Consider the following 13,107-nt stretch of genomic DNA (forward strand, 5'->3'; position numbering starts at 1 on the left):
ACTAGGTGGCTAACAATGAAAACGTACACATAATACATAAATAGCACAGACACAACATCTACTCAAACAGCAGTCTTAAGCATTTTGCAAAAATAACCATGTTTTCTAAAATTCAAGCTCCAACCTGGTTTTAATATCAGTGGGTAATGTGTTTCACAGATAAGGGATGAAAACTGAAAATATGCATGAGTATGTAAAAAAAAAAAAAAAAAAAAAAAAAACTCTCCATGCCATTACCGCAAGTGTACTCTACTGAAAAGAGCTAAATAATCAAGCTGCTTGATGTAAGACTAAAAAATATTAAGGTGTACAGAAGACATGCCTTGCAAGGTTTTAATAACAATATAAAGCAGCTAAAATTTCATTTCATATATCTGTAGATTGCATTATTGGCAAACGATGCAATCGATGTGGGAAACAGGAGCATATAATGCTATGGTTACAACCTATGAGAACACGCACAGTCACATTTTAAAACTAGCTGAACTTCATTACAACCTGCCCCTCTCCACAAAAACAACCTCCACTACAAACTGTCCTCCAACCCCAGCTATCCCCCTCAGACACAGAACATGCAGATTACACACAAATACATGACAGAGATATGTGTGTGTGTGTGCATTTGTGGTGTACACATACATGTACACCACAAACACACATGCAAACACAGGAATTTAATTCCCTAGCTGTGATATGCTGTATTTTTCCACTATGAAACTTTTTAACTGAATTGTACTGCTTTCTTATTGCTTGCTAAGTGTACTACTAAGGGGCAGATGCTCTACCGTGAAGGCTCACCTCACCATGGGTTATACACACGTTACTGGCCACGTAATGCATGGGCGTCAACTCACACGGAAGACATGAGCACACACAGCATTAAAACAAATGGTAACCAGGCCATTAAGTATTGTGTTCCAATGCAGAGAAGGAAACAGTAGTTTTAGACATACCCACAATGCGAGAAATTTTTTGCCAGGACTGGGGCAGCATAGAAAGGGAAAGGGAAATGGGACTTGATATACCACCTTTCTGAGGTTTTTGCAACTACATTCAAAGTGGTTTACATATATTGTAAAGTGGATCCTCTTTTCTCAGCGGTTGCAGCTCTCCCCAGCCTGAAGAACACCTTCCAGTACTGCTCCTTTTTCCCTCAGAACAATGAAGCTTTTTATTGCCTAGGAGGGGCTTCCCTCCTTCCCTCAGTTGTGGCACCAAAACACAAAACAAAGCACAGTTATCGTTCACCTTTTTCAAGCCGGTTAGTTGCCCAGTCCAGGCTTCCACAGCTGCTGCCTCTCCCTCCCTCCTGGGGGAGAGTAGCAGCACATAATAAAAAAAAAAGAAAACAAATACCCTGTTCAGTGTAGCGGGTTTTTCCAAAACCCAGTTCACTTTTAGTCAAGCTTTACAAAACACAGCTCAGTCCAGCTAGGCTTTCAAAACACAGTTCAATTTTAGGCCAAGCTTTCAAAACACAGCTCAGTTTAGCCAGGCTTTCAAAACACAGTTCAGTTCTAGCCAAGCTTCAAAAAAACATAGCTCAGTCCAGCTAGGCTTTCAAAAACACAGTTCAATTTTAAGCCAAGCTTTCAAAACACAGCTCAGTTTAGCCAGGCTTTCAAAACACAGTTCAGTCCTAGCCAAGCTTCAAAAAACAGTTCAGTTCTAGCCAAGCTTTCCAAAACACAGCTCAATTTAGCCAGGCTCTCAAAACACAGTTCAGTTCTAGCCAAGCTTGCAAAACACAGCTCAGTTTAGCCAGGCTTTCAAAAACACAGTGTCTCTGCGCGGGCTCAAAGCCTAGGGTCCCACCCTCTTGGTCAGTCATACTCCTACCTGACCTCCTCCCGCTTGACCCGGCTTGGCCCCGCTACTTCCTTGGCTTTCGCTGAGCCAGAGCTGAAAAGTCCATCGGCTCTTCCAGGGTGTTCTCCGATTCAGTCAACTCCATAGGGCAAGGCTCACTCTCTGCCTCTCTCTCCTCAGGAGCCCAATCCATATTCTCCTCGCCCCGCCCTTCCCCCAGCTGCTCCCCCTTTCTTTCATTAAAGCTCTTTGGTGGCTCTTCTTTCTCCACCCACCTGTTCCACCACCTCTTCCACCAGGTTGGAGAATCAGCCTTATTCCTTCCCCTGCGGCCCTCCTCTGGAGACTCCTGGGAATGCACATAGTTTCTCTTATCCCCGGTCTCCCTTGGGGCATGCTGGGAGTTGTAGTTCTTTATTTCTAGTTTTTTCCTGGGGAATGCCTGCCTATAACGGGGGTATTCTGGCCTATCCCAGGGTTCCTTTGGGGCCTGTCCTACATACTCTTTACAATATTCAGGTACTTATCAGGGGCAATGGAGGGTTAAGTGACTTGCCCAGAGTCACAAGGAGCTGCAGTGGGAATCGAACTCAGTTCCCCAGGATCAAAGTCCACTGTACTAACCACTAGGCCCTCCATCTCCAAGGGATGGTGCCCTTTTTGCAATTTAAAATGCCTTGTTTTCCTTTCTTCTCCAGCCAGAACACAGTATCTGCAAAATTTAAAACACAGACTGGAGGAAACAAAAGGGAAAATTAGGTTCTTACCTTGGTCATTTTCTTTCCTTTAGTCATAGCAGATGAAGCCATTACGTATGGGTTATGTCCATCAACCAGCAGGGGAGATAGAGAGCACTCAAACTTTCACAGTGTCCTCTTGGCCAGCTAGCTCCACTGCCTCTTCAGTATTTGAAGCTTCCAAAGCAGTATGGCAAACCGCAATGGGAATCACAAGAGCTTTCCTCACAGCGAACGATGGCCCATCACAAAGGCATGAACTCATAAAGGAGGGAATGCACATCCTCCTGGAGGGAATGAACTCATCCTCCTATTTATAGAACAGGAGGGGAACACACACGCCTCCTGGAGAGAATCAACACATTCTCCAAAAAAAACATGCTGGAGGGAATGAACACATCCTCCTAAATTTAAACTGAACATGAATCCTGAAGATTGTTTTCCAACTTTCTCCCAAGGAAGGAACTTCAGGAAATTAGAACAGAACCTGAAAAACAGATTCACAGCATACAGACAATCATACAGGGAGGGCTCATGGCTTCATCTGCTATGACTAAAGGAAAGAAAATTACCAAGGTAAGAACCTAATTTTCCCTTCCTTGTCATCAAGCAGATGAAGCCATTACGTATGGGATGTAACAAAGCAATCCCTAGATAGGGTGGGAACAAGCCACACCACGCGCTAGCACTTGTGCACCAAAACGCGCATCCCTCCTGGCAGCCACATCCAGCCTGTAATGTCGGGCAAAGGAGAGCTTAGAAGCCCACGTTGCTGCACTGCATATCTCTTGAAGAGAGAGTGCTCCAGTTTCAGCCCAAGAGGAAGAAATCGCTCTAGTAGAATGTGCCTGAAAGGCTACAGGCGGAACCCTGCCGGCCAGCAGATAAGCTGAAAAGATCGTTTCTTTGAGCCAGCGAGCAATAGTGGCTTTAGACGCTGGAGACCCCCTGCGAGAACCGGATAGCAAAACAAACAGATGAACAGAAGTCCTGAAAGAGTTAGTAACTCGCAGATACTGCAGCAGAGTCCTCCGCACATCCAAAAGGTGCAGCTTCCCAAAAGATTCTGGAAACTCTTCCTCTAAAAAAGAGGGCAAGAAAATAGGCTGGTTTAAGTGAAAGGCTGAAACCACCTTAGGCATAAAGGAAGGCACGGTCTGAACCGTGACTCCGGACTCTGAAAATTGCACAAATGGGTCTCTACAGGACAGCGCCTGGAGCTCTGACACCTGTCTCGCCGAGGTAATGGCCACCAGAAAAACGGCCTTCAGTGTCAAGTCTTTCTCCGATGCTCGCCGAAGCGCAGGGCCGTGCCGATGCGGTAAGCGAGGTAAGCACCACAGGGGGGCGCCCACCTCTGGAGGGCGCCGCCGCGGTGCTTACCCTCACCCCGGCGCCCCAGCCCAATCGTGGACTTCGGACTTCCCTGCTGCCCTCACAAGCGTAGCGCTTTTGGGAGGCAGCTCGGGCTCTTCCTCCTTCCTTCCTTGGTTCCTGCTCTGGCTCCCCGATCAGCAGCCCCCCCCCCCCGCATGTTTTAACCTTTACTCTCCGACGTGGCAGCGATGTCAATCAATGAAGAACGTACAACAGACTCGCTTCCAGCTTCTCTCTTCACACAGTGTCCCGCCCTCGCGGGAACAGGAAATGCATCATCGCTGACGCTGAAGGCAGGACACTGTGTGAAGAGAGAAGCTGGAAACGAGTCTGTTGTGTGTTCTTCATTGATTGACATCGCTGCCACGTCGGAGAGTAAAGGTTAAAACACGCGGGGGGGGGGGGGGCTGCTGATCGGGGAGCCAGAGCGGGAACCAAGGAAGGAAGGAGGGAGAGCCAGAGCTGCCTCGCAAAAACGCTGCAGCCTGCCACATGTAGGGGGGAGGGCAGGGGAGAGGAGAATTGTTGGCCATGTATGGATGCAGGGCAGGGAGAGAGAAGAAATCACTGGACAGGAGGGGAGAGGGCAGAGCAGGGGAGAGAATTGCTGACATGGATGGAGGGGAGGGCAGGGAAGAGAGGAGAATTGCTGGGCATAGATGGATGGATGGAGGGGAGGGCAAGGGAGAGAGGAGAATTCTGGACATGGATGATGGGAGATGGGAAGATGGGATCCGGAGATGGGAAGGCGGTAGAACAAGAGGACATGAAATGAGATTGAAGGGGGGCAGACTCAAAAAAGATGTCAGGAAGTATTTTTTCACGGAGAGGGTGGTGGATGCTTGGAATGCCCTCCCGCGGGAGGTGGTGGAGATGAAAACGGTAACGGAATTCAAACATGCGTGTGATATGCATAAAGGAATCCTGTGCAGCAGGAATGGATCCTCAGAAGCTTAGCTGAAATTGGGTGGCGGAGCAGGTGGGGGGAAGAGGGGTTGGTGGTTGGGAGGCTAGGATAGGGGAGGGCAGACTTATACGGTCTGTACCAGAGTCGGTGATGGGAGACGGGACTGGTGGTTGGGAGGCGGGAAATACTGCTGGGCAGACTTATACGGTCTGTGCCCTGAAAAAAGACAGGTACAAATTCAAGATAAACTCATATCTTGGGCAGACTAGATGGACCATGCAGGTCTTTTTCTGCCGTCATCTACTATGTTACTATGGATGGATGAATGGGGACAGGGGAGAGAGGAAATTTTCTGAAGATGGATGGAGGAGAGGGCAGGGGAGAACGGAGAGTTCCTGGACATGGATGGATGGATGGAGGGGAGGGCAAGGGAGAGAGGAGAATTCTGGACATGGATGGATGAATGGGGACAGGGGAGAGAGGAAATTAGCAGGATATGGGTGGATGGATGGAGGAGAGGGAAGGGGAGAATGGAGATTTGTTGGACATGGATGGATGGAGGGGAGGGACGTCAGGAAGGAGATGCACATGGATGGAGGGGAGGGAAGAGAGGAGAAATGCTGGACATGGATGGAGTAGAGGGCAGGGAAGAGAGGAGAAATGTTGGACAAGGATGGGGGGAAGGAAAGATAAAGGAAGGAGATGCACACGGATGGAGTGGAAAGGAGAAAGGAGAAATGCTGGACATGGATGGAAGGGAGAGAAGACAAAGGTTGTAGATGCACATGGATGGAGGGGAAGGGAGTGAGGAGAAATGCTTTATATGGATGGAGGGGAAATTGCTGAATTTAAAGGCTGGATTGGAACACTTTGAGGGCAGATGTTGAAACTGGAGAAAGGATAGGGTGGTAGACAGGACGCATAAGGATACAGAAAGATGGTGGACATGGTGAGAGAAAAAAATATCAAATGGAAAGAAGACACTGGGACCAAAGCTAATAGAAAAACTAAATGCTCTGACAGCAAAGGTAGAAAACATTTTTTATTCAAAATTTATTAATTGGAATATGTCAGCTTTTGGAAATGTACATCTGTGATATTTTGCATGTAAGTTTCAATGTTTCTAGTATTGCTGCATGCTGAGTCTGACTTCTTGTATTTTGCCTTCATATCTGTTAAGCCATGTGTTTTTCATGTGTGATCAAGATGCAGTATTCTGCTAGCGTGAAGTATTTGCAGCCCTTTTGTTTTATTTTGGTTTCACTAGGTTGTGTACTGGTGTTTTAGAGCCCGGTGTAATTATAGTGCTGCCTTTCCACACATAAAGGTTGTAGCTCGTCCTGTCCTTGGAATTAGTGCTGTTATGGTTTGGTAAGGCTATGAGTGTGTTTTGCACAAGTTTGTATATAGTGTTTTGCAGTGGAGAGATTGTGTGTTGGCCTTACTGAGGTGGCACCAAAACACCAGAAAGGGTGTACAGCATAAATCATGACACACTACCTCTTGAAGGATCTACATATGGTCGTTAATAAAAGGAGCTCATTGTGAACACTAGCCACCCTAAAAGGGTGTTTTTTGGCTCTACACGTATCATGATATTATGATCCCTTGTTTCATATTGTTGACGGTCTGCATGTTCCGTATGGTGGTATATTGGTGTATTAGGGTCTTCCCAGTGTAATATTTATGGTACAGTAAGGTTCTGAGTGTGTTTTTGCACAAAGTTGTGCATAGTGTTTTGCAGTTGAGCGATTGTGTTTAGTATATGCTTTGAGCAACCACTTTATTCTTTGACATATGATACATATCTAATATCTAAATTTAATAAAAGGTATTAACTGTGACTTTTATTTTTACTTATTTTTTTTCTGTGTGTTGTCAAACATCTATGGAGGTAAGCTCCGCCCCTGGCCCACCCCTAACCCCGCCCCCTTTAGCCTCCCCAAACAGTTGGGCCACCGACCGCCTATGGCAGGCATGGATGGGAGGGCAGAGAGACAGGCATGGATGGGAGGGCAGAGAGGCATGGATGGGAGGGCAGCAGCAGGGCCCAGGGAGAGGACAAATTGCTGGAAGGGGAGGGGAGAGAGGAGGATTGCTAGCTATGGATGCAGCAGGGAAGGGCAGAGAGGGACAAGGATGGACATGGGGGCCCAGGGAGAGTACAATTTGCTGGAAATGGAGGGGAGGGGAGAGAGGAGGATTGCTGGCTATGGATGGAGGAGGGAAGGGCAGAGAGGGAGAAGGATGGACATGGGGGCCCAGGGAGAGGACAAATTGCTGGACATGGAGGGGAGGGGAGAGAGGAGGATTGCTGGCTATGGATGGAGGAGGGAAGGGCAGAGAGGGACAAGAATGGACATGGATGGGAGGGCAGGACCCAGGGAGAGAGGAGAAATTGCTGGAAATGGATATAGAGCAAGAAATGAAGAAGAAAGGAGGAAAGTAAAGAAATAAATGGAAAGGAAGCCCTGGAAATGGAGTTAAGAGGACAGATAGCAGCAGACTCAGATACTGGGCCAGCATGATCGGAAAAAGAAAGTCACCAGACAACAAAGGTAGAAAAAAATCATTTTATTTTCATTTTAGCGTTTGGAATATGTCCACTTTGAGAATTTACATCTGCTATCTTATTTTGCAATGTATAGCAATTTGTTTCTAAGAATATTGCTGACAATTCCTGTCAGTGTGGCAAGTGGTGAGCGATCATTTTCACACCGGGGGGGGGGGGGGGTGATCATTTTCACGGGGGGTGGGGGGGGGGGGGGGGGGGGGGGGGGGGGGCGCCAACTGATAGTCTGCAGGGGGGCGCCAGAGACCCTAGGCACGGCCCTGCCGAAGCGGCTCAAAAGGAGATGCCTGCAGGGTTTTCAAAACTAGCCCCAGGTTCCAAGCTGGACAGGGTGCTCGCACTGGAGGTCGGAGCCGAAGCACCCCTCTAAGAAACCGTGCCACATCTGGGTGAGCAGCCAAAGACACGCCTTCCACCTTACCACGAAGGGAGGCCAACGCTGCCACCTGCACCCGCAGGGAATTATAGGCCAAGCCTTTTTGTACACCTTCCTGCAAAAAGTCCAGAATCGGCGAGACAGGAGCCCGCATTGGAACAATGGCTCTGGAAGCACACCAAGACTCAAACAGGCACCAAATCCTGGCATAAGTCACGGAAGTGGACCGCTTGCGGGCTTGCAGGAGAGTGGAAATAACTTTATTGGAATAACCTTTATCCCTCAATTGCGCCCTCTCAATAGCCATGCCGTAAGACCAAAGCGGCCGGCATCCTCCATGGCTACCGGTCCCTGAGTCAACAGGTTCGGTACCAGAGGTAACGGCAGAGGAGCCTCCAGGAGCATCTGTCGGAGGTCTGCATACCAAGGTCTCCTTGGCCAATCCGGGGCAATGAGGACCACTTCTCCTGGGTGCAGCCGAATCCGCAAGAGCAGGCGCCCTATCAAGGGCCATGGGGGAAACACATAAAGTAGACCCGGAGGCCAGGGTTGAGCCAAGGCATCCAACCCCGCCGAGCGAGGATCTCTCCGTCTGCTGAAGAAGCACGGGACTTTGGTATTGGCACTTGTCACCATTAGATCCATCACGGGCTTGCCCCATTTGGCACAGATCTGCAGGAAAACTTCGTCTGCCAGATTCCATTCTGCTGGATCGATCTGATGCCTGCTCAGATAATCGGCCTGCACATTGCTCTGACCTGCAATATGAGCTGCCGACAGACACTGAAGATGCAGCTCGGCCCAGTGGCAAATCAGTTCGGCCTGCGCGGCTAGTGCTCTGCACCTTGTTCCGCCTTGTCGATTTATATAGGCCACCATTGTCGTGTTGTCCGACATCACTCTGACAGCCAATCCTTCCAGGGTCACTTGAAAGGCCAGAAGTGCCTGAAATACCGCTTTCAACTCTAGGCGGTTGATGGACCACTCCGACTCCTCGGGTGTCCATAGACCCTGGGCATGCTTCCCCTTGCAGTGTGCGCCCCAGCCCTTCAGGCTGGCATCTGTTACCACTAGGCACCAAACGGGAAGCGTCAGCGGCATTCCTCGCCGCAGCATGCTGTCCGAGAGCCACCACTCCATGCTGAGACGGGCCGCAGGGAGCCAAGTAAGTCTGCATTGGTAATCCTGAGAAATAGGAGACCATCTCCGGAGTAGGGAATACTGTAGAGGTCTCAGGTGCGCTCTCGCCCAGGGTACCATTTCCATCGTGGCTGTCATCGATCCCAGCAGCTGGACAATGTCCCAAGCTCGCGGGCGGGGCATCCTCAGGAGCAGACGGACCTGATTCTGAAGCTTGCACCGCCTTGGCTCGGGTAGGAACACATAGCCCGAGACTGTGTCGAACCTGGCCCCCAAAAACTCTAGAGATTGTGAAGGGGACAGGTGACTTTTGGCCATATTGACGACCCAGCCTAGAGATTGCAGTACTGAGACCACTCTGGCTGTAGCTTGTAAGCTCTCTGTTGCAGAGTCTGCTCTGATGAGCCAGTCGTCTAGGTACGGGTGAACCCTGATACCTTCTCGCCTGAGAAAAGCAGCTACTACCACCATTACCTTCGAAAAGGTTCGGGGAGCTGTGGCGAGGCCAAAAGGCAAGGCCCTGAACTGGAAATGTTTTCCCAACACCGCAAACCTCAGAAACTTCTGGTGTGGGGGCCAAATCGGTATGTGCAAGTAAGCTTCTTTCAGGTCTAGAGACGTGAGAAACTCTCCTGGCTGAACCGCCGCAATGACGGAGCGCAGGGATTCCATGTGGAAATGCCGCACCACAATCTGAAGGGGAATTAACCCTTCTGCGCTTATCTTTAGGCCAAGCATCCGGGAAAAAAACCTCACTGGGCAGTCCCAGGCCAGAATCCATCGGGGGGGCAATCAGAGGAGCCTCAGGCGACCCTTGAGGAAGGGCTCTTTTCATCATGTATGCTTTATGCAGCAAAAGCACAAAATCCGGGGAGAAAATCTCACCCTGGGCACCCAAATCCTGTCCGGTGCTAGCCACTCCTGAAATAACCTGATCTCGAGGTGCCCCACCCGGCTCAGGTCTCTCCGTGTCCACGGAGGCCGCGCCATGCGGTGTAAGCAAAATGGCGCCCGCTGCCAGCTCAGAGCGGGAAGAAACATCGCTCGCCATGCTCGGGCCGGCTCCTACGCCAATACAGCACGATTTACAGAGCCCTGCTGCTGATTTGCGCTTGCCACAAGTGGAACAGCGCTTTACATTGTCCGCAGCCATCGCCGAAAAACGGCAGTAAAATCCAAAATGGCGGTTTCGCGCCAAAATCGCCCCGATCGCGGGCCCACCCCGGAGGAGTTGGAAAACACTCTTACCTCAAAGGATCTAGTGTACAACTACGATCCTGCTGAAAATCAGGTCAAAAACCTCTGTTCCAGCGTCTCTGCATTTAAAAACGCGACGCAACTTTTTTTTTTTTAAGCTGTGAGGAAAGCAGAGGTATTGAAGACTCCGGAGGCTCAGATGAGTGGGAAAGGCAGGGAAAGGGCGAACCTATATGCCTGCATCCACTGTTGGTGGGTAAGGACAGGGAAAGCAAGGCAATATGTCCACATCCACAGAGGTATGGGTAAGGCAGGGAAAGGGCTAACCTATGTGCCTTTAAAGTGAAGCTGCTATAGCCTCCAACACCCCGGTTAACAACTGGCAAGCCAGGAACCAACTCCCGGCAGATTTTTCTGGAGCTCGAACAAGCTGCAGCCACCCTGCTAAGGGAGATAGAGAATACTGAAGAGGCAGTGGAGCTAGCTGGCCAAGAGGGCACTGTGAAAGTTTGAGTGCTCTCTATCTCCCCTGCTGGTTGATGGACATAACCCATACGTAATGGCTTCATCTGCTTGATGACAAGGAAATGTGTGCTTATCCGAACAGAAATGAATATGCCAGCATACATCTGTGGCTGCTGTCCTGCACATATTAGCCTCACAAAAATTTAATGTGCAAGAAATTGTTGTGAGGCTAACATTTATGTGCAGGACAAACAGCCATAGATGCACGCTTATTCTTTTGTTTTCTTCGAGCATGGATACAACATGCCACACTTACCACTGAAACTTTGTGTGCCTGTGTCCAACAGGTATCCCCTGCTTAACACACATAAAATTAGCTTTCCACATGGAGTGGTTTTAAGTTCTTGGCAGAAGCCATGTGCTCAGCCATCTATGCTTGGGCCATGGGTAGGGCCAGATGAAGACACTGGCAAAGTTTAGGGGACCCATGTCTGATGTGATCAGAACTCAGGAGATTAGGATTAACTGTCTGTCTTTTTTTCAGGACTTTACTGTTTTTACCACTGTATCTGGAAACTAGAAGGACAGCTAACATGTCTATACCTTTTTCGGGGTTCAAACACTATTCTGCAGATCTTACATCCCCCCTCACCCCAGTGAGCCTGCCCTCCCTGTTTCCAGGGTAACTAATAGGGGAAACCGTAGACAGGAACCAGCCAACAGGAAGGCTCTGGGGGCGGAGCAATGGGAGGCAGCTGTCTTACAGCAAAAGAGGTGGTGACTCCTATGCTGTAGAATGACAGTTCTACATGTGGTGGGAGATGGAAGAGAAATTAAACCACTGCACAAACAGGAAAAGCAATTCCAACAACATATAAATACTGATTCAAAGTAATATATCAATTAGGGAATTATACCTTTCAAATATTTCTCCTTTCTCGTCTCCCCTCTTGATCACAAACACACAGAACCAACACAGATAAATACATACTCCTACACACTAACACAGTGCTTCCTCAACCCAGTTCTCAGAACATACCAACAATGAATATGCATGAGCTAAATTTTCATGCACTGCCTCCACCGTATGCAGATCTCTGTCATGTGTATTCATTGGGGATATCTTGAAACCAGAGTGGCTTGGTGAGGACTGAGTTGAGAACCCATTCACTAAACACGAGGAAGGGGATCATAGGAGCCAACTTTTCAAAATGACTGGGGCTAAACCAAATAGAAATTACCTGTCCTTGTAAAGCGTCAGAGTTTGCTCAATATGGGGGGGGGGGGGGGGGGGGTTCTCAAGCACCCACAGAGCTGGTTCCTATGAGAAGTTCCATCCCCTTTATACATGGAAAGAGGTTAAGGCTTTCAAACTTGGAGAAGAGATGGGTGAGGGACCAAGTGCAGACATATGACAGAGGTCTACAAAATCCCGAGTGCAGTAAAATGGGTAAACCCAAATAGATTGTTTAAGCTTTCAAAAAGCAGAAGGACTAGGGGACACTCAAAGAAGTCATATGGTAATACTTTTAAAATGAATAGGAGAAAATAGTTTTTCACCGAGACCATTTCATAATGTACATGCCTTCTTAGATGACAACTCTGTTTCCAGAGGAGGTGAAACCGGCAGAGGGAAGGCCCTGCAGCCTACCCACAGTCAGTCTGTTTTCAGCACAGTAGCTGCCGTTGCCAGTCAAGGAGGTTTAATTGCTTGGCCTGTTATACTAATAACAATAATAATAATAATAATAACAATAATAATAATAATAAATAATCATAATCATTTCTATAGTGCTACTAGACATACACAGCACTGTACATATATGCAAGTACTTTCTCTGTCCCTAGTGGGCTCACAATCTAAGTTTTTGTACCTGGGGCAATGGAGGGTTAAGTGGCTTGCCCAAGATCACAAGGACCTGCAATGGAAATGGAAATGGAACTTGATATACCGCCTTTCTGAGGTTTTTGCAACTACATTCAAAGCGATTTACATATATTCAGGTACTTATTTTGTACCAATGGGAACTGAACCCAGTTCACCAGAATAAAAGTCCACTGCACTAACCATTAGACTACTCCTCCAGTAGGTGGAGCTTGCCACCATATTGAGCCATCCAAAACAATAGCAAATGCTTATTAGAAATAAGGACTGCCTATGTGTGGCTTGGCATGGTCCAATAGTTTGCTTTGAGTATATCAAAATAGCAGCTATGGCTTCAGCCTTGTCACGTGATGCTGCCTCTTTTCAATTAAACCTCCTTGGTGCCAGCCAGGATGGAAAGCAAGTTTAAAAGGATCCCCGGGTGGGGGAAAAGAGCGAACGAGTGACGGATGCTGAACCGGGAGAGAGATGCCAAACGGGCAGGGGAGGGGGAGAAAATCAAGGGAGTGAGAGAAGGAAATGAAGGGATGTCAGGACCTATAAGGAAACGAGGAAGAGGGAGGAACTGGACCAGAAGGTAGTGGGAGTGGGGGCACCTTTCCTGAATTCCTGGAAAGGAAATGGGGAAAGAGGAAGAAATAC

General features: G+C 48.5%; 1 protein-coding gene across 1 annotated transcript in view; it reads right to left on the minus strand.

Annotated features, from left to right (window-relative positions):
• Positions 1-13,107, minus strand: part of GALNT4 (polypeptide N-acetylgalactosaminyltransferase 4) — a 182,039-nt gene that overhangs the window by 123,746 nt on the left and 45,186 nt on the right. The window lies entirely within an intron of this gene.

This window comes from Microcaecilia unicolor, chromosome 1 (genome assembly GCF_901765095.1).
Source record: "Microcaecilia unicolor chromosome 1, aMicUni1.1, whole genome shotgun sequence".
In the NCBI taxonomy this organism is placed as follows: domain Eukaryota; kingdom Metazoa; phylum Chordata; class Amphibia; order Gymnophiona; family Siphonopidae; genus Microcaecilia; species Microcaecilia unicolor.